The 20,950-nt window shown below is 33.7% G+C and overlaps 1 pseudogene; it reads right to left on the bottom strand.

Annotated features, from left to right (window-relative positions):
* Positions 1-11,228: 11,228 nt before the first annotated feature.
* Positions 11,229-14,800, bottom strand: LOC107518427 (annotated as a pseudogene).
* Positions 14,801-20,950: the final 6,150 nt, after the last annotated feature.

The following is a 20,950-nucleotide window of genomic DNA, read 5'->3' as shown; positions in this document are numbered from 1 at the left end:
TAAATAGAATTAATGTTTATCTGTTGCTCTCAGGACTGAGAAATATACTCCCAAGGATCTAGAGGAAAGATATTGGAAAGAATGGAGGGCAGCCAACAATGATTTGTAGTGATCTATGATATCTCATTCAATTATAAAGTAAGAATAGGAAAATCCATCCATTTGTTCACTCAGTTGTTCATTAATTCACACAATTACATATTGAAGGCCTACTAGGTGATGTAAGTTTAGAGTTAATATTAGATTTATATCAGTTTTATAATTATAAAAATACATGCAGTTATAGGTAGTACCTTTAGGACAGTATGTTGGCATACATTCATTTGATCATTAAATATCTGTTATATGTAAGGTACTGTGTCAGGCAGGACCAGAAATATAGTTATGAATTGGAAAAGATACTATACCCCTTTGTAATTTATAATCAGCACTTGCTGGTCTTGAATAGGGTAGAGCTTATTTTAGAGAAGGCTCCACAGCACTTGAGCTGGACCTTGAAGACTGGAATGGATTTTCCTAGGTGGGGATGTGGAAGAAGAAAGTAGAGAGAACTTTCTTAGCAACTATTCAGAGGTGGAAATGGTGGGGAGTGTTGAAGAAGAACCATTTGGCAGGGTGCAGTGTGGGAGCAAAATGATGGAATGAGCCAAGCAGAGCAGCAGCAGGAGATAGGGGACCAGATCATAGCAGGCTTTCTTTGTATACTTCAGTGGAGAGTTTGAGCTCTGTTTTTATGCATTAGTGTACCATTTGTGTTTTCTGAGGAAAATCTAATAAGTTCAATCTTTATACTTTGTCCAGAGCTGGGCTAGAACAATCTTTATCAGATGATGGTGCAAAGGATGTCTTAAAGGGGCAGTATTTCCAGGTATGGAGACAAATGAGACAAGAGATGGGGACACATGTAAGATAGGTCGAGGAGGAGCAAATCCACAGGACTTGATAACTGACTGAATGTGGAAGATAAGGAAGGAAAGGCCAAGACGACATCACGGTTTCTGAAACTGAGTAGGAAGAGGGACAGTTAGAGATGGGAAATATTTGGGGCTAAAGATGGTAAGTTCTACTTTATATGCATGAACGCAGTATATGGTATAATGGTCCTGACACAGTAATTTCTCTTTTTCACAGTAAAATTTCTCCTAAAAGTAAAAAATACTTCACTTCTTAGAATTAAATAGTCAATTGTTTTTTAAACTTGGCATTGCTCAGTGATTTCCTGTGGCAGGAAAAAGCAGTCTTAGGAGTGCTAACATGGCTTTCTCATCATTTACATGTCAGGACTCATGGATCAGAGCTTGCCTATGTGGAACAGGTAAGTAAAGCACACTCCTCCATCTCTCATCACCCTGGCACTAATAGAGACCCAGCAGAGGTGAGATGTGGTTGGGATCAATGAGACCCTGGGTTCTCTCACCTCTAGCCCTGTCTCCTGGGGAGCAATTTGAGTGAGTGACATCAACGGTGGAGGAGAAGATGAAATAGTACAGGCATGCTTTCATTCTCTCACATGTTAGCCAGCAACTGCTTTCTTTTGTCCATTTCCTGCTCATCTTCATCGTCTGTTTGGCTCTTCCTTTGGTTTTACCTTCTTATATTTTTACCTTCTCTCTGTTTCATGATAATCTTAACCTAGGTTTGGTTTCTCCACCCTCTGTTCTTTTAGTCAATCTTCTTGCTATTTCCCTGTCTCCTGTTTTACTTATTTTATTCTGAAATAATCCAAACATACAGAAAAAATTGTGGAGAATAAGTATTGTAACAGACACCCACTTATTATGAAACTAACAAATCTATCATCTATCATCATCATCATCATCATCATCATATCATCATTTATCATCTATCATTATTATTTATCTATCATTTAATCTCTCTATATATCTATATCTATAATCTCACACACACACATAGTTAAAGCCTGTTGTGTACCTTAACACTCACTTCCCAAATGTTAGCAGTATTTTGAATGTCTTTTTCATTCTTATGTATATTTTTATATTATTACTAGGATCATTACATATGTACTACATTAAGCATTAAATAGTTTTGTTTTGCATATTCTCAATCTTTATACTAATTATCTTTATATTTATAATCTTCAACCAGCCATTTTTTTGCTAGTAATTTAATGTTTTTAAGCTTTATTTATGCTGATAAATGCAGCTTTAATTCATTTATTTTGATTGTTGTATGAAGTCTTTTGTATGATTATACTACAATCTATCTGATTTGTTCTTAATGAACATTCAATTCTTTCCAATTTTTTTTCCTGCTACCAAAAAAAAAAAAATAGCTGCAATGATCATTCTTGTGCATGTCTTCTTGGCCACACACGCTAGAGAATTTATCTGGATTATGTACCAAGAATTGGAATTATTATATTATTAGGCATGCTATCTTTACTATTGCTATTTTGATCTCTAACTTGTGGAACTGCTTCATAGGCTCACCACCAGTGTATGAGTGCTCTGTTTTTCTCCATATTCTCCTCAACACGAGGTTCTGTTAGGCTTTTAGATTTTCCAATGTTTTGGGAATCGAATGGCATAGTGTTGTTTTACTTTGCATTTCTTTAATTATAAAAGAGATTGAGTATTTCTTCATAAGTTTATTGTCTATTCTAGTTTCCTTTTTTGTGGATATATACTTTTTTCATTTTTATAATAGTTTGTCCTTTTCTTTCTGATCTTATGTTTTGCACATAATTCTTTGTATTTTATATACAATATTTATGATATATTATATATGTGTGTATATATAACTTCTAGTCTGGGGTTTCATTTTGTTTATAGTATCTTTTGATGTCTAAAAGCTTTTAATTTTAATGAGCTAACTATATCAGTGTTTCCCTCTGTTTTTGTTTTGTTTTTTTTCTACCTTTTCTTCTATTTTTGTTCTCTTTGCTATAGTAATCTCATGATTACTCAATTAATCTCACTTAATTGGTTTGTCTTCCCACTTTTAATTTTCTGAGATAGTGTTTGTTTAAGATGGAGATTATAAATTTCTTGAAGGTTTGTTAAACCTCATCTGTACAACTGTGCCCCTTGTTTTGAGGGAGGAGCCTCTGAGGTTGAAAGAGACTTTAGCTGCTGCTTTTTTTGATGTGCAGTTTAATAGTTTACTCAGTTTTTCTATTCGTTCAATTTTATAAATTATATTTTCATGGAAAATTGTCCATTTATTGGCATAAAGTTATTCAAAGTATTTTTAATGTTTTTGTCCACCACTAGCTGCAGTTACATCTTCTTTATTTGTAATATTACTTATTAGGTCCTTTTTTAAAGACCAACTTTTATTTTATAGAGCGTATTGTTAGTTTGTATTTTATAAATGTTTTCTTTTACATTTTAATTCATTTCATATATACTTTTAAGGTATATTCTATTCTTCTAGTTTCTTGATTTGAACTCTTAATGTTTCATAATTCATTAATTAATTTTAGCTTTATTGAGGTCTAATTAACAAACGAAATTGTAAGATATTCAAAATGTACATCATGGTAATTTGATAAAGGTATATGTTGTAAAAGGATTCTCATTATCTAGTTAATTAACAGAACCATCTTAAAAAATACTGGTTTATAACAAATTCATTGATGGCCATACATTTAACCCCAAGTAATACTTTAGATGCATATCACAGGTTTTAAAATGTAATACCTTAGTACCACCATTCAATAACTTCTGTTCTGATTTTTTTAGTGCATGGATATTTAGAGGTCCAATTTTTAATGTCAAAACACATATTTCTTAACTTACTTTATTTTTATTGTTGTTTTTTAATTTTAATTGTGTTCAGAAAATATAGGCTATATGATACAGATTTGTTGAAATTTGTTAAAGCTTCCTTTCTGATTTAGTACACCATTAGTTTTTTTTAAATCAATGCATACTTACAAAGAGTGTACACTCTGTATTTTGGGGATATAGGATTTTACATATATCTTAGATGAAATATATCAATTTATTGTTTAAATATTCTATTTACTCTTTTAAAATATAACTTATCCATTATACTTGGTATAAAGAAGGGTATAACTTGAAGATTATCAATTTCTTCAATTCTCTCTGATTTTGCTTATATATTTCAAGGCTTTGCTGACTAAAGTGGGTTCAAGAGAGAACAATTTCATGCTATTAGGTACATACAATGTCATGATTAACTCATGGACTTAGGTATTCATTCTGTTAACAAATATATACTATTTCTGATATTCCCAGCACTGTTCTAGGTACTGTGAATAAAACAATGGAAAAAGGAAAAAAAAACAGAAAAATCTCTTTTTTTTCGAGGAGATTATATCCTAGTGGGGAAGACAGACGACTCATCGTAAACAGCCAGTATCTAAAGTCAAGTAGCTCCAAGTTCTGAGGAAAAGAATAAAGCAGTGTGAGTGGAGAGATGACAGGCAGTGATGAGGAGCTGCTGTTGCAGAGGGTGGTCAGAGAAGGCACCCTGAGGAGGCGGAACTTAAGAAGGACCGAACAAGGTCAGAAAGTGAGTCACATATTGTCTGGGTAAGATCATTCCAGGGAGAAAAATCCCCAAGGAGAGAACATGTTACATTGAAGAAGCAGGACTGGTGTCTTTGAAGAATGGAAAGGCGTGAGTGATGGGAGATGACTTTCATTTTGAAAGTGTACCTCTGTTGGTTGTATGGAGAGCTAATTGTAGTGAAATAATAGAAGAGCTGTAGGGCGAGCAAGAAGGCTAATGTGACAGTCCAGGTGAGAGAGGTGACAGGGGTTTACACTACAGACGTAATGGTAAAAGTAGGGGTATTTGGGACATATTTTGAAAATTTGGCCCACTGGATTTGCTGATGAATTGGAGGTCAGATGAACTAGCAAGAGGAATCAAGAATGATTCCTAAGATTTTTGCCTGAGCAACTGGGTGAATGAGATCACCATTGAGTGAGAGGGGAAAGATGTGGAAGCATTAGGTATAAGGGTTAAAATGAAGAGTTTCTCTTTATAGTATTAACCTGATGATGCCTATTAGGTATTGCACTAGTTGTTTGTTTATTCTGATCTCCACTCTTTGCCCCCCACTCCTGTCTGTATCATAAGAGACTGCAATTATTTCTACCCCACACATAACTTCCTTGCAATCACTGCAACTGTTCTGAGGAGACCAACAGCAGCCTCTGCCATGGGTGTGTCAATGGAGAAGAGAAGATACTCAGCCCTGGTAGGGTTCAAGTCTGGGGAAAGAAGTAGTGGAGTTGGGGATGTGGGGATTGGGATAAGGTGTAAAAAACATGATGTTGTGGGAGAAAAGTGAAGATGTGTAGGATGACAATCGGAAACTGACCGTTGGTTTTTGATAACAGGAAGGTCTTTGGTAATACTGACAAGAGTGATTTTTTTGGAGGGGTAGATACTAAAGCTTGACTAGAGAAGGTTCCAAGGGAGAATGACTTTGTCTTAGCTGATTGGTCCTTTTTTATTGTTGATGTTCCTCTTTAATGCTACTAGTGTGTTTTGTTTTGAATTCTATTTTAGTCTTAATTATATTGCCACACAAGTTTTCTTTTGATCAGTATATTAGTTTTCAGAGCTGCCATAACAAAGTATCACAGAATGGGTGGCTTAAACAACAGAAATTTATTTTTTCACAGTCTGGAGGCTTGGTGTCAGAGACTGAGGTTCCAACAGGGTTGGCTTCTTTTGAGACCTCTCTTTTTGGCTTGTAGATGGCTCCCTCTTCCTGTGTCTTGACATAGTCTTCTCTCTATATGTGCCTGTATCCAAATTTCCTTTTTTAATAAGAACATCAGTAATATTGGATTAGTGACCACTTAATGACTTCATTTTAACTTAATTTCCTTTTTATCAACTCCATCTCCAAATACAGTCACATTTTAAGGTACCGGGGTAAGGACTTCAACTTACAAATTTGAGGGAGGGAAATACAATTCAGCCTAGAACTGTTACTATTTGTCCGGTGCACCTTTTTCCATTTTCTTTACTATGGCTTTATTTTAGATATGTTTTTAATAAATCAGCAAATGACTAGATTTTAAAAGTACAATCTAATTAGATTTAATTTGATCCAATCTTTTAATTTATAACTTTACTCCTTTAATTTTATTGTGATTTTAATATTTGAACCTATTTCTGCCACATTCTTTTATGATTTCTGTTTATCAAAATTTTTCTTTGCCTCTTTCTTCTTCTTTTCTCTTTCTCCTAATTTCACATAAATTGGAAGACTTTTCAATACTCTCATTTCTCTTCTACAACATTTGAAAGTTTTGAATTTGTGGCCTTTCTTATATTCTTTTGAGTATCCTTGCATTATAAACATGTGTACTTATTGATACATTTTTTAAACAAAGCTTAAGATAATTCAGTATTTTTCCTTTCTTTCGGAATATGCATTAACTTTCCTTTGAACATATTCCATATTATTGTTGCCTAGAGATTTAGATGTTCATTAAAAATTTGTACTTTTATAATTGATTTTTAATTAAATTTTCTAGCATATTTGATCGATTTCTGTAATCCTTCTAATTTTGTATAATTATCTTTTGTATCAGTCATGATACTGTGGTAACAAACAACTTTTAAAAAGCAGTGGCTTAAAGAACAAAGTTTTATTTCTTACACACATTCCAACTTAGCTAGAGGTTCAGCTTCTGCATTTTGCAGCCCATCTGAAACAGCAGCTCCTATCTGGATGAGTGCTGGCAGCTGGGCAGAGGAGAAGGGGACAGCAAGGCATGTGCTGGCTCTTAAAGCTTCTGTGCAAGAAAATGAAACATCACTTTTGCTCACATTTCCTTGGCCAAAGCGAGTTACACGGCCAAGCCTGCCTTCAAGAGGGACAAGAGAATGTAATTCTCCCATGGGTTGGGAGGCCTTGCATCTTGGTGAGCTCTGCAAGTCACTCATATTTACTTTCACTCTGGTTTCATTTTCTTTCTTGTTGAAACATATTCTTTAATAATTCTTTTAATGAGCATCTGTGGGTGGTAAATGCTTTTATTTTTGTAAGTATACAAAACCCTTTATTTTGCCCTTACTCTTAATTAAATGTTTAGCTGTGTATAAAATTTGAAGCTTATTGTTTGTTCCCATTTCATTCCATTGTCTTTTGGCTCCATCGTTACTAATGGAAGTTTTGTTGCCAGCTTAATTGCTATTATTTTGTAGGTCATCTGTCATTTGGGGTAACTTTTAAATTTTTTTTTTTTCATCTGGGAGTGGATTTATTCTTTATTCAGCTCAGAACTTGGAGTATACATTGGATATAAGGACTCCTTGTCTTTCTTTAACTCTGGAAAAATCTCATGGTATTTCTTCAGTTTTCCTCTTTTGGAACTCTTGTTGGATTCATGTTGGAGATGCTCATATTTACTTATTCTTTTCAGTTCACTTAAAATTTATCCTATTATTATTTTTTTTATTTCTCTGATTTTCTTTTCTTTTCCAAGATTTGTAGTTAATTATTTTTCATAAGTACTTTGTTTCATTTCAATGGACTTGTATTTCATTATTTATTATTACATACTTTTGACTGTTGTTGCTTTTTTGCCATAACCATATTTATTTTAATGTTTTTGTTAGACTGTTTTAGATATTGATTTCATATAGAACAAGTTTTGTTTGCTTTTTTGTAGCTCTCTTTGTTAGCATTAGTTTCCTCTGTGTTTGGAATTTGGTTTTACAAACTTATCTTAAGTAGAGAGTTTGTTTTTTCCCTTGCTCTTTTTCTTTGTGCTTCCTTCTTTCTGCCTAGAGGTCTTGTGGTTGCCTTCACTTAGGCCCTTAAACCCTAGTTAAGAACAGAGATTGATAATAATAAAATATTTCTGTCGGTGCTGGGAATGTAGCTGATCCATCTGCTGAGCCAGAAGGAAGCCTGGTTTCTCCTACTTTTCTGGACTTCCGACATTCTAACAGTTGAAGCCTCAGGCCTCATTCAGCAGCATTTTTAAAGACTTCCTTTCAAGAGCAATGGAGAACCACTTTCTAGCATCTGGCTTCAAGTAATAAACTTAGCTCTAAATACTCACATGGCAAGAAACTGTGTCAGTCTCTCTTATCTTGTAGGAGCAGAGTTATGACTACTAACAGTATCTGATGGTTTGAGTATCCTCATACCTTTTCATCATCGTTTTGGGTTTCTATCCATTTTTTGATCTACAGGGAGGTTTGGCTTGTTTTGGAAACTTGATGCATCTTTCTGGTTTGTTGTTTTGTTTTTCTCTTTTTTAAAAATTATGTGTGTTAGGTGGACATTATAATTCAACATCTATATACACTACAAAGTGATCATCCCCCAAAGTCTACTCACCATCCATCACCATACAATTAATCCACTTCACCCCTTTCACCCACCCCCCAACTCCCTTCCCTTCTTGTAACCATCAATCTATTCTTTGTATCTATGAGTTTGTTTCATTTTGTTTGCTCATTTTTTTTTTTAAGATTTCACGTATGAGTGAAATCATATGGTATTTGTCTTTCTCCTTCTTATTTACTTCACTTAGCATCATACTCTCAAGGCTTATCCATGTTTTCACAAATGGCAAGATTTCATTTTTATTTTGGTCGAGTAGCATTCCAGTGTGCGTGTATATGGGGAGGCACTGTGTGTGTGTTTAACATTTTCTTTATTCATTCATCCATCAATTGACAGTCTGTTTCCATACCTTAGCTAGTGTGAATACTGCTGCAATAAACATTGGGGGTGCATGTATCTTTTCATATTAGTGTTTTCTTCCTCTTTAAATAAATACCAGGAAGTGGAATAGTTGGATCATATGGTAGTTCTATTCTTAATTTTTTGAGGACTCTCCATACTACTTTTCATAGTGGCTGCACCAATTTACAGTCCTGCCAACAATGTGCAAGGGTTTCTTGTTCTCCACAACCTTCCTAGCACTTGTTATTTCTTGTCTTTTTGATAATAGCCATTCTAACAGGAGTGAAGTGATATCACATTGTGGTTTTGATTTGCATTTTTCTAATAATTAGAGCTATTGAACATTTCTTCATGTGCCTGTTGGCCATCTGTATGTCTTCTTTGGAAAAATGTCTATTCAGATCCTTCCTATTCTTAATATCTCATTGCTTGTTTGCTTTTTGTTGAATTGTATCTATTTTGGATATTAAACCCTTATCTGATGAATGATTTGCAAATATCTTCTCCCAGTTAGTAGGTTGCATTTTTGTTTTCATGATAGTTTCCTCCATTGTACAGAAGCTTTTGAGTTTGATGTAGTCTCATTTGTTTATTTTTGCTTTTGTTTCTCTTGCCTTGGAGTCAGAGCCACAAAAACATTGCTAAAATGAATGTCAAGAAACTTACTGCCTATGTTTTCTTGTTGTAATTTTATGGTTTCAGGTTTATGTTCAAGTTTTTAATCCATTTTGAGTTAGTTTTTGTGTATGGTGTAAGACAGTGATCTAGTTTCATTCTTTTGCATGTGGCGGTCCAGTTTTTCCAACACTATTTATTGAAGAAACTGATCTTTGTATATTCTTGGCTTCTTTGTTGTAAATTAATTGTCCGTATACATCTGGAGTCTCAATTTGTTTCATTGATTTGTGTGTCTGTTTTTGTGCCAGTTAAATACTGTTTTAATTACTATAGCTTTGTATTAGAGTTTAAAGTCAGGGAGCTTAATACCTTCAGGTTTGTTCTTCTTTCTCAATATTACTTTGGTTATCTGGGATCTTTTGTGGCTCCATGGAAATTTTAGAATTATTTGTTCTAGTTCTGTGAAGTATGCCATCAGAATTTTAAAAGGGATCACATTGAATCCGCAGACTGTTTTGGGTAGTATGGACATTTAATAATATTAAATCTTCCAACTCATGAGCATGGAATGCTATTCCCTTTATTTGTGTCTTTTTCAATTTTTTTCATCAGTGTTTTATAGTTCTCTGTGTACAGGTCTTTCGCCTCCTTGGTTAAATATATTCCTAGGCATTTTATTCTTTTGATGTAAGTAAGATTGTTTTCTTAATTTATCTTTCTGATAATTAATTATTAGTATACAGAAACACCACAGATTTCTATGTACTGATTTTTGTATCTGCAACTTTACTGAATTCATTTACTAGTTCTAACAGTTTTTTGATGGAGTCTTTAGGGTTTTCTAAATATAATGACATATCATCTGCAAAGAGTGACAGTTTTACTTCTTCTTTTCCAGATGACTTTTATTCCTTCTTGCCAATTGCTGTGACTAAGACTTCCAATATCATGTTTAATAAAAGTGGTGAGAAAAGGGGGATCTTAGAGAAAAAGCTTTCAGCTTTTCATTATTGAATATGGTGTTAGCTGTGTTTGTCATATATAGCATTATTATGTTGAGATGCATTCTATCTATACCACTTTACTAAGAGTTTTTTTTTATCATAAATGAATGTTGAATTTTGTTAAATATTTTTTTGCATCTATTTAGATGAGCATATGATTTTTATCTTTTATTTTGCTAATGTCTTGTATTGCATTGATTGATTTGTGGATGTCGAACCATGTTTATATCTTTAGAATAAATCCCACTTGATCATGGTGTATGATCCTTTTAATATATTGAATTTAGTTTGCTAATATTTTGTTGAGGATTTTTGCATTTATGTTCATCAAGGATACTGACCTATAGTTCTCTTTTTTGTGGTGCCCTTGTCTGGTTTTCGTATCCGGAGAATGGTCCCATGAAATGTGTGTGGAAGCATTCTTTCTTTAAGTTTTTGAAAGAGTTTCAGAAGGATAGGTATTAAATCTTTGAATATTTGGAAGAATTTACCAGTGAAGCCATCTGGTCCTGGATTTTGTTCATTCAAAAGTTTTTTTTTAATACTGATTCAATCTTCTTGCTGGTAATTGATCTATTCAAGTTTTCTATTTCTTCATGATTCAGTCTTCTAGGATTGTATGTTTCTAGAAATTTGTCCATTTCTTATAATTGTCCAATTTGTTGGCATACAATTGTTTGCAGTATTCTTTTATGCTTCTTTGTATTTCTGTGGTTTTAGTTATAACTTCTCTTTCATTTCTGATCTTATTTATTTGAGCCCTCTCTCTTTTTTTCTTTATTAGTCTAGCTAAAGTTTTGTCTATTTTCTTTATGTTTTCAAAAAACCAGCTGTTAGTTTCATTGATCTTTTCTATTGCCTTTTTTTTGTTGTTGTTTGGAAAAACAGCAGATTTAATTAAATATTTATAAGATTCAATGTGATCCAGTTTTACAGGAAAGAAAAATTCACACAGTCTCATCTTTGTCTTCATGTTATTTTTTCTTGGCTCTCTGGTTCTGTACTTTGGCTCTTTCATGATCATGTTTGTCAGACTGGTTCTTGGTATTACTGTGATCTCATTTGTGGAAACATTCTTTGCTTCTGCTATGTTTTCTAGATTTTTCTTTGCTGGGACTATGTTCCCATTTTCTTAATTTTTCAACACTGTCAGTTCTTCCTTGACTCTCACTTCTACTTTATTTATTAGATTTTCCCTGATTCTCACTTTATGTTTACTGATTTCTCTTTGCTCCTGCTTTACTTCATTTCCCTGCATTTCTATTTCTACTCCTGCTGTGTTTTCTCTCTTAAAATCTTTTTTATCATCTCTATGCTATCTATTATCTTTGTCTTTTTTATATTTCTTTTATTCTACCTCACCCCTGGTTTTTTGTTCCTTGGACTGTTCTCTTGATTACTCTCTCCTTTTCTCGGCCATTACCTCTTTCCTTATCAAGTCATGATCTCGTCTTCTACCTCTTTCATTTTCTTTCTCTTTCCCAGTTCCTGTCCCTTGATCTCCTTTCCTGTCATGACTTCAACTCTGACTTCCATGCCTTTCCCTATTCCTGCTATGCCTGCACTCTAACCCCTGATCAATACTTAGGGATCTTCACCTTTCTCTCTTTCTTTGGATTCATGCTCTAGTTACTGGCATTTTTTCTCTTTTTCTAATTCTTGGTCAAAACTGGAACACTCATGGCCCTCCTGATAATGGCTTCTACTTCTTCATCTTCTTGGGGACCTCTGCGGACTCAGTGATCTCCTTGGAGGTTGTGAATATCTGTGTTCAAAATGTCTGTCTATTTCCTCAGTGCCTTCATTCTCATCTTTCTCAAATTTTCTAAGCTGGATTTTAATCTGTTGATTTTCTTCTGAACTGGAACACAAATTCTTGGAAATAACATAGTAAACCGCTCCAGTTTTGTGAGAAAAGACTGCGGCGTTTCTCCAATGGTCATTACATCAGCCTTCACAACTAGCTATCTTGTTGACATACTTCTTCCTCATCAAGGAAGAATTCAAACTAGTCTTGTATATCTGTGTATACCTTGTATACATAAATTCAAGGGCTCTAATATATGGAGAGTCTATGTGTGTTAGGAGACCCATCACTTACTTGTGTGTTAAGTTCAGAGTAAATAATTTGTATAACGGGCAAACAAACTGTAGAAACAATTCTCCTAGAACTTCTACTTACCTTTCCGTGCATCTCTGTTTGGCCTACTGTTTTCCTGCTTTTTGTCTTTTGTGGCTCAACATATGTAACCTTAAAGTAGTTCTCACCCGCCACCTTGTGGTATGTCTTGAGCTCCTAGAGCAGCACTTCTAAGTAAGGCAACTACAGGATATTGGTCAAGATCATGGAGTTGAGGTTCATAGTCTTTTTTTTACCTCTCAGCGGCAGCACATTGTCTTGCTCATTATCTGTGCTTTTTCTTCTAGTTCCTTTAGTTGTCAAGTTAGATTGTTTATTTGAGATTTTTCTTGAGGTAGACCTGTATTGCTATGAACTTACCCCTTAGAATCACTTTTGTTGCATCCCATAGATTTCGATATTGTTGTATTTTTCTTTTTATCTGTCTCTAGGTATTTTTGTCATGTTCTCTTTCTAATCTATTATTTACGAGTGTTTAAAGCAGAGGGGTTATATCACCTTTGGGCTTTGAATTTCCTAAAACATTCTAATAGGAGATACCTGCCTCCACTTTCTGTTATCATAAATACCGTCAAAACATTAAAATATATGTCCTATAGTGTGGGTCCCAGGTCTGACTGTGATCCAGGCTTGCAGCTAGGGATAGGACTCTGGATTTAGAATGTTACGCTTGGACCTAACTTACTTAAGTGTGATTCAGCTTATTGTATCAGACACGTGTGGTAGAATGCCACTATTGTTCTCAGACATATAAAAAGCCCATGCAGTCCCCTGGCACAGAAGCGCGTGCTCCCCGCAATAAAGTTGGCACCTGCTGTTTCATTCTCATGTCAACTCCTCGCACATTCTTTTGACTGGGCGCCTCCCTTTCTTGATCAGCTCAGTGCTGACATATAGTAAAAGGGAAGAAACATCTTAAAAATCCATAGAGTCACTTTATTTTTCTTTAAATTCTCAGATTATAATGCGTGTTCATGTCACGGTTATATAACTCAGTAGTTATGAGCATGGGCTCTTCCACATACCAACTATATGCCAGAGACTAATTTACTTGTCTATAGTATGGGGATAATATGTTGTACCTGTTGTATAAAGCTGTTGAAGAGATTACATAGGATCATGAATGCAATAAGCCTTGCCCAGTTCCTGCACTTGGTAATTGTAGGTATATTTGGTTCAAGTTATAGTTCAAGTATAATCACTAAGATTTATGCTTTAAAGTTTTTTCTAACAGTGGCAGTAAGAGGTATCTGTAAATTCATAAGGCAACATTAGAGGTGTTGGAATGTTCCTTTTCCCCAAACAACTTTTTTGAAATCTCATCATTAAAGGAATTTTATATGGATTAAGACATCTCTATTTAAATTGGAGGTTCCCATGGCAAAGCTACGTGTTAAGCTGAGAAGTAGAGGTTTCTGCATACTTACCTTCCTATGTGTTAGTTTGGTCAAGTTGATCTTCCTGATTACTGATTGAGGAAAACAAGGAATTTAAGTTTGTTTGGACAGGGTGAACTTATGACACTGCCCAGTGTGGGCAGATGGGTCTGCATGGGACATGCCAGTAGGGTTTCCAGCAACTGATGAATGAAACAGCACAGATGGACAAGAACCTCAGAGGCAGGGATAAAAATGCAAGATGTATCATCCAGCTTAGGCTAAATCATACTATGGTAACAAATAATTCAAAAATCTTGGCGAATTATAACAGCAAAGGCTAATTTGGTTATGTTATGTCCCATATTTGGGAAAATTTATAGCTTAAGGAAAACACAGTGGAGCCATGCAACGACTCTTATGCTTCTGCTTGGACGTGACACATCTCACTTCCACTCACATTTTATTGGAAGAAGCAAGCCAAGCTTGAACTATAAGACAGTCCTTCATAGCTTATAGTGTAAAGTAGCTGATAATTGGATAAGTGTTAGTTGCAGACCCTTTATGGAACCAAGAAGTGTTAAATCCTCTATTGGCTTAAGTAACAACATGTTCTTTCCATATCAAGTGTGTCACCAAATGTGTCACCATGTTTTTGGTTAATGTTGCAAAGGTATGAAGAATCAGGAAACTCAGTAAAGATGAAATATAATTAATATTAATATTTAGTCTTGTCATGGACTGAATTCTGTCTCCTCCAAATTATATATATATGTTTTAACCTTCAGTACCTTAGAGTGTGTGGGGATAGAGCTTTTAAAGTTTTAATTATGTTAAAATGAGGTCATTTGGATGGGCCTTAATCCAATCAGACTGCTGTCTTTGTAAGAAAAGATTAGGATACTGACGTACATAGAGGGAAGATGATGTGAAGACACAAGGAGATGAAGGTAATCTACAAACCACGGAGAGAGGTCCCAGAAGAGAACAAACCTGCTGACATCTTGATCTTGGACTTCTAGCTTCCAAAACTCTGAGAAAATCAATTTCTGTTGTGCAGGCCACCCAGTCTGTGATATGTAGCTGTGGCATCTTTAGTAAACTAATACAAAAGTTTAACTTACAACATGAAAAATGTCTATGGACCTCATCCCCATGTATAACATGATGAATAACAAATGATCCCAGCCAGTCTAGGGAATAATGTTGAGGAATTATCTTGGGGCTTATTAAGGGCAAGGACCATGATCATTGCCACAAAAAAGTCTGCCTCTTTGTTTCTCAACCCTCAATGTCTTTTTGCTAGCCATTCCATTCAGATAATAATGGCTCAAGGCAAACCCTTTGGGAGTGTTCCTTCTCACTGCTGGTGACAGTGTACTGATTAGTCTAGCTAGCTGTATTTATCTGCTCTTCTTCTCTCAAATTAGACACAGGTACTTGAAGTTGAGATTTGTTTATGAAAAGTTTATTCTCAAATTTTAAACAAGTAATGCATAGATGTTTTGAAGTCTAAACAAGTAGTCAAAATATATTATAACTTTATTGGTTCAGTAGCCATACTGCACACTTGTTTCCATTCAGGCATTTTAAAAGCTATTGTGAAAACAGCTGCCTGTGGATTTACATGTGTGTTTGTGTGTGTTAGCACAAACTATTCTTATTCAATAGAGACAGGAAAAGAAATGATGAGATATACCCAATTCTCTCTTCTTGGAGGAAAATGCCAACCATACACATCATTTAAAGTTGTGCTCAGTTGACATTCCCAGTCTTATTTACCAGGAAAGGAATTTTTCTCAGAGCCACCTGAACTGCAGTCTTGCAGATTCTTGGTGCTTAAAGGAACGATGTCTCTATTTTGAATACTTAGGGTTAAAAAAAATCTAATCTACCTTGAAATTCCTTCTGTATTTTAAAAATTGTGTCTGAATTCTCAATGCAGTCAGAGTGACTGTTTGGTAGACAAAACGTATCCCCAAACCATCAAGGGATTTTCATAAGCAATTGGGATTACTCTGAAATACATTGCAGATTGCTATCAACTATCATATTTGAATTTGTATTCTAATGCTGAGAGCAATTTGTAGCACATTATAAATCATGGCTCCTCCCTCACAATTTCAGAATGCTCCTGTCTGTGACAAGCATTAAGTACATGGTCGCTACAGTAGCAACATCAGAAATTGCCCAGAGATATCACACAAAACTGGATGACAGCAGAAATTTTCATAATCATTTCTATAAGTATAACCCTTTAATACAGCCCAATCTCCTTCAACCTGAGAAAAAAGTGAGATGAGTTTGGATTGAGAATGTTAATTGGGAACTGATATGCTTGGCTTTCTGGCACAGTATTTAAACGTTGCCAAGAAAGCTACAAAAAGTTAACGTATTTTTTTTTTTTTCCAAAATGAAAGCTTAGATTCCAGAAGTACAAGCCAAATCCATAGAGAAAATCCTAAAATTGCAAATTCTACAGCTATAAATTGATCCTAATAATAGTTTTTATTATTTAGATGTAATAAAAATTCTAATGATCTGCAGAACACTAAAATCTCTAGTTTAGCAGGAGATTGAAGTATTTTTTGGATTGTGATGTATATGAAAGCCATCAGAGACAATAGAGTCTTGATAGATATACAGTCTAACATTTGCAAAAAGCATTAACAATATATCACACTTCTCTGCCAGCTGCAAACCCATAATATTATTCACAAATTATGTATTTAAGTTTGGGGAGCCGGAGACATTTTTGTAATGCTAATATATTAAGACATCCTCTCCAGAGAGGTTCTATAGAACCTCTGCTTACATTTTTCATATTCACCTTACTGCTTGACCATGTGATTATTATGAAATTGTTGCCTGGCTACACTGATCTCCATTTCCTACAGTATTATATGCCAGTGTTCAGAGGGGTTATCTTCAGAATTCTTACTTCCAAAAACTAGACCATAATTTATATAATTTATCTAAGGAACTTTCTAAAATCATTAAAAATACTATTAAATTGTAAGTTGGTTCAATCTGAGGAAAGAGAAATAGTTACTTTGAATAATGAAATGATAATAAGACCAGAAAACTTAAAATTGAATATCATGCAAATGGGCATGGGGATTATGTATACTTTATTCTTACCATTTTGATTAGCAAATGACATAAAAAACTGCAGAATAGAAAAAAATAAGTAAATTTATAGCAGATGCTTTTATAGAAATTTAAAACTTTTAAGTATCCCAGAGGAAGTAAAATTAATTTATGATGAGATTGGAGTCTTTGATATCTCTATTAAGACTAACAAGAAAGAGGCATATGGTGGGCAAATATCAGTAAGGTAGACATATCTGGCTAAATGGTAAAAAAAATGAAAGCCTTAATTGAGACACATGAACAATAATAATAATTGCAGCAGCAGTAGCAACAGCAATAATAATGGTAACATAATTAAAAGCCAAGATTAAGGGTAAAAGGGAAATAAGGGTGGGTAAAGGTCATTAAGGATGGTTATGATTTTATCCAAGCAATAATTAATTTCTAAATGGAACTCAATAGACCTAGTCATGATAATTGATTGGATTAACATAGTTTCTTTCATTAGACTCGAGAATCATTGGACTATAAAGGATTAGATTAGGCCACTAGACACTGAAGAGAAAACAAGAAAGTAGGGAAAGAAGGGATATTTTGGAAGAAAGAGCAGGGATAGGAAGAAATCATAAAGTCAACTTTTAAAGTTTCTATTGGACAGAGATGGGGCAGAAAATGGTGATCTTCAGATTATGCCAGAAATTCATTTTAACTTCAATCTTTTCTCTGCAGTCAACATTTATTTGAGCCTTGACAAACGATAGATTTGATAAATTTGACATACACTTTTCTTTATCTGTCTGTTCATGTGATGAAATTTAAATAAGAAATAGTTATCTATCAAGTTTGAAAATCAATATATCAGCTTTTATTTATTCTCAGAGACAGAATGCAGTATGGTTAAGAATTCAGTTGATCCTCGAACAATATGTGTTTGAATTGTGCAGGCCCAAAAATTTGAATACAAGCGGACCTATCCATTTCAAACCTATGTTGTTTAAGGGTCAACTATTTTTGATCCGTGGTTAGAATTGGTAGCTATACTTGGAGTTTTGGCCACATAGGGGTTGGTTCCCTTAACCCCACATGTTATTCAAGGCTCAACTGTATTAGCTTTGGAATCAAAGAGACCTGTGTATGAGCCTAAGTTTAGTTTCTTCGTCTGTAAAATTAGGTCAATAATACCTTCTTAATACAGGAAATATAATGACTCAATGAGATGATGCCTATGAGCAGTAAGCACTGGGCCTGACTCATAGTATACATTTAACAATCTTTAAACATTAGAATATTATAACTATTAATATTTTTATTATTATTTATTATAAGTAAAAAAGTGGGATGACAGAATTTTATTTATTTATTTATTTTAACAGAAAAAATTTAATACATTATTCCAAAATTTATTAGGCAGCTTTAAATACTCAAAATGAAAAAAGGTTATTCTCCTATTAAATACACGATAAATAATAATTTCAAAATAATATCCTCAGAGAGGTATAGAGCATATATTCATGTGAATAAGTATTTTACTCTATGTAATTTTTATATCATAATGAAATTCAGATCAGAATGAATATATAATGAAAAAGTAGTTTTTATGAATAACTTACTCCTATTATAGAGAAAGTTGGAAATTGATGTGTGTAGTATATTTAAGAAACTCACAGCTTTTTCAACTATATCATCTAACATTTAGTTAATGCAAGAAGGCTTCGACTTGACAGTGAGAAGAAAATATTACAAAAATCACCATGTTCTGCAGACTTTTAACTGGCTTGCTTTATGTTTATTTAACTGGTTACTTTTTAATAATTACCCTATGCTTAGCTAGATTTCAAACTACAAAAAGATCATTCGACTTTGCTATTCCATGTTGCCCTCTGCCTTTAGACAAGCAGGATTTTAAAATGAATATTGGCCTTAAAATAATCCTTCCTTCATAAAACCGCCAAATTAAAAAAAATTCCTTCAATGAAATTTAGAGATTCAGAATCCATTTCAGATAGCAAATAATTAAGATGGCTGCTACCTATATTTTCCAAACAGAGACTGGGTAGAACGAATAGTTCGTGTCAAACTTACATTTCTTCTGAGAAAAAACAACAAAAAAAATCGATAATACACATACATACGTACAAAATCCATATGTTAAAGACCTGAAAGACATAGAGAAGCAATGAGAAAAGAAAGACTGAAGTTCTGGAGAGAAGAGAACCTCTTAGAGATAAGCTAACAGTCTTTATTTATTTTTTTTTCTGAGGGATTTTGTCAGTTCTGAGCATAGGCTCAAGTTTTTGGTTTGAGGAGTCTCAAACACATGATCTTTCAAAACATTATGAAGGTATCTGTGAGGTTAACAAATCTAAGTTTAAAAATAGAGGAGGGGATATTTCCCAGAGTCTCTTAGTTTGGGGGAGGGGGGAAAGACTTATCGGCTTTTGATTAAAATCTCTTGTTTTTAAAATACCTTGCTCTAGAAACCAGTTAAATTACACAGCCTTGACTCATCTGAGTCCCTGATTGAATAAAGGGGATCATTCTCTTCCTGAGTCCATTATACCTAGGAAAAGAAATAATTAACTTTCTCTGGTGAAAGATAAAACCTGGAATCATCATGTCTGTCATTTAAATAAAAATCATTAGGTACACCAATAAACATGGCCATATAACAAACTCTAAGACAAATATCAGACTATAGAACAATGATCTAGATATTGTAGTTAAATGACATGGCTTTCAAAAACTCTAATTATTATGCTCAAGAAAATATGATAAAACAAAATAAAGTAAAATAAAATAAAATATAATAATATGGATTAAAAATGGAAAAATTCCACCAGAAAATTGTGCTCTAGAAAAAGAAAAGAAAATTTAAGAAAAAAAAAATTTAATATGTGAAATGAAGAGAATATATCTCAAAATAAAGCATATATAGAAGAATGAAAATAGTGACAAAAATGGAGTAGATATGTGGAGCACAATGAAAATATCTAATATACATACAATTAGATTTCAAATGAAGAGAGGAGAAAAGAAAAAACAAATCAGATGGATCAAATAAAAAACAAATACTAAGATGTTACGTATAAACCCTTTCATATAATTAATTAATTACATTACATGTAAATGGGCTAATATTATCAGTAAAATACTAACATGGTGAGATTAAATTCTCAGTATATGTAAATTTACAAGGATACGCCCTAACTGTAAGGGCTTAAAGTAAAATAAATACAAAAAAGTACTAATCAAAAGAAAGTTGATGTAGCTATACTAATATCAGGCAGAATGGTTTTTAAGGTAAGTATTATTACTAGAAATTGAGAGACATTTCGTAACTATAAATGAGTCAGCCCAACAGAAGCTACTGCAAACCGAAATCTGCACATGCCCAAAATAAAGTGTAAAAATAAAGCAAACATTGCTAGAACTAAGAAGAGACACAGAACTAAGCAGTATGATTAAGAATATCTGTATAACTTGACCTAACTGACATACACAGAACACTGCATCCAAAAGTATCCAAATTTTTATTCTTTTCAAGTGCATGGTAAACTTTTACCAAAACTAATGATGTGTTTAGTCAAAGTAAGCCCCTAAAAAATGTCAAAAGATTGAAACTAATAAGAGCATGTTCTCTGTCTACAGTATAAATAAGATAGAAGTGGATAACAAAAGGCAACTAGAAAATGCTGAACTCCTTGATAGGATGACTGCATCCTCATAAATAACCAATAGGTGAAGAAGAAACTTTATTAGAAAATAGAAAATGTTTTGAGGTTAATGATAATGATATGGTATATGAAAATTTGGGGCAGCTAAAGCAATGCTCACAAGGAAATATGGAGACTTTAATGCACAGATTAGAAAATAATAAAAGCTGAAAATCAGTGATTTAAGCTTCCTTCTTGAGACACTAGAAAACAGAAACAGCCAAGTATGAAAAGGAGAAGGAAAAGATCAAAGTGATGGAGTAGGTAAACACTGTGCTTGTCTCCTCTTAAGACCACATCAAAATTACAACCACACTATAGAACAACTACCCTTGAGAATCACCTGA

The sequence above is a fragment of the Rousettus aegyptiacus genome, unplaced genomic scaffold, assembly GCF_014176215.1.
Source record: "Rousettus aegyptiacus isolate mRouAeg1 unplaced genomic scaffold, mRouAeg1.p scaffold_m13_p_12, whole genome shotgun sequence".
Taxonomy (NCBI): domain Eukaryota; kingdom Metazoa; phylum Chordata; class Mammalia; order Chiroptera; family Pteropodidae; genus Rousettus; species Rousettus aegyptiacus.
This window is presented reverse-complemented; position numbering and strand designations above follow the sequence as displayed.